Source organism: Rhea americana, unplaced genomic scaffold (assembly GCF_003343005.1).
Source record: "Rhea americana isolate MKP2758 unplaced genomic scaffold, rheAme1 scaffold_57, whole genome shotgun sequence".
Classification (NCBI taxonomy): Eukaryota; Metazoa; Chordata; class Aves; order Rheiformes; family Rheidae; genus Rhea; species Rhea americana.
Window position 1 is genome coordinate 2,542,085 of NW_028186723.1, and position 2,144 is coordinate 2,544,228.

The window sequence follows — 2,144 nt, forward strand, 5'->3', positions numbered from 1 at the left end:
TTAATGAGACTCCATACGCATGAGGTAATCCACCTTCATGAGGCAAAAGGTCCATATCTGACATTTAAACAAAGTCCTGATCCCATAAAGGTATATTTCTTATCTGAGCTCCATGCTTTTGAGTAACCCCATTAAGACTCATTATACCACCAAAGTATGTAAAGGTAAATACATATTTAAGTTTTTAACAGTAGTAGTGTTTAAAATAGTTATGAATAAAAGTGTTCTATGCTGCTTTACACAAAACCGGCCTTTGATCAGTACTGAGTAACTCTACAATTTACTTGCACAGACATGCTGATTTTCCAACCGAKTCCATCCGTTAAAACTAATTTGTATCGATACAAATTAGTATCTTAATCTCTCTTATGAATCTTACTCAGTACCCATCTATGAACACTCTCTCTCTCTGTCTCTGCAGTTAATTACTCTGAAAAAAACTAGATGGCACTGGAAAGGCTGAGAAAGAATTCACCCTTCATCTCCAGGCAGCTCTCCAACAGAATCAAGCAGGCATCAAACATTACACATGTTGTGCAAATGAAATACAAAACAGGGACAGTGGGGGAAGGAGAACCGGTATGGCCAGTGGAAATGTTCCCTGGGCTCCCATCCTCTACATTTCAGTTTTGGGAGTCACCTGCAGAACTGAAATTGCAAAGGTTTTCCATCACTTCCTCAATCCAGGTGCCCCTTTGAAGGCAACAAAAATAATCTATATTATAAAAGTTTGCTGAGGTCAGGATTTTCCCCATAGGTACTAATGTAGCCTTACAATAGCACTGAATCCTAATATAACTAAAGCTCTTTAAGAAATGGATTCTTTGGAACCCCATGCCTTCCTAAAGCAAGAATTCTTCTGTGTTACGAAGAACTGTGCTATCTAACACCATTTATTATTTATATCTAAAATGTGTGTGATGCTTTAGGAATACGGCCATAACCGCAAAGTACTGACAACCTTTCAGCATAGTTGCACAATGTGTTCAATGTGCATGAAGCTCATTTAGAAATCAACAGAAATCCACAGAAATAAAAGAGCTGGTCCATACTTAGCAATATACCTGAAGAAGCAGAGAAATAAGGGAATGAACAAATAGGATACATTCCTACATTGAGAGGTTCATTCATTTGTAATTTGTATTTTTGACAAAGTATTCTTCAATTCAGAGATAACCAGGGAGTGTTTGACTTGCCATTATTGCACAGATAATTTTCTCCTTTCAGAAAATTTTAAAAAAGGTTATTTTTTTGCTTTGTTATGACGATGTTAAGGATACATTTAACTTCATTTCTCCATTTTTTTAATTGGCAGCAACTGTAACCATACAAMCAGAAAACATCAGTCTCTGGGCCATGCCTGCATCGGTTTATCAAATTGCAAGCAGAAGTTAGGGACAAGGTACACTCTGCATTTAATGACGGTTATTTGTTCACCTGTGCTCCAGATTTACCAAACATAAGAATCAGAGCCTACACACAAATGAATGCAAAGGAGAAAGGCTATTTAAGTTTAGGCCATTATTAAAACAAATGCACATTTGGAACAAAACGTTCATTTCAAGCTAGCTGCAGAAGTCCACAAAAGGTACAGCCTGCTGACTGGACACCACGCCCTGGCAGGAGCGCTTGCTCTACGAGCAAGAGAACACGCTAGACTCCTTACTAGCGTTCAGCAGACACAAAGTACCAATCAGTTAACATTTCCCAAATAATAACAAACGTTGAGTTCTGACCCTAAAACCATCCTCACTGCTGTATTCCCTTCTCCATATACATGTATTCCCACCATAATTTTTTAAAAACCCATCGGGCTGCCACGCCTCATACCTGCTCCTCTGCCCCCGAGGCCGAGCCTCCCGCTTTGGGGGCTCCCCAAAGGGCGAGGCGGGCTCACGCAGCCTCGCCCGCCGGGTGCGGCTCGCTGCCTCTCTCCGAGGGCTGCTCTGCGGCGCTAACCGCTGCTGCAGCCCGCCCTGGAGCACCCCCGCAGCCGAGCTGCAGACGGCACCGGGCGGGAGACGGCGGGGAGGGGGCACTACAAACCGCCTCGCCGCCCGCCGCGCCCGCGCAACCTCCGCCCGCCGCAGCGCGCTGGCCCGAGCAGCGGCCCCGCAGCGCGCACCAAGGTCAGGCGCGGCCCG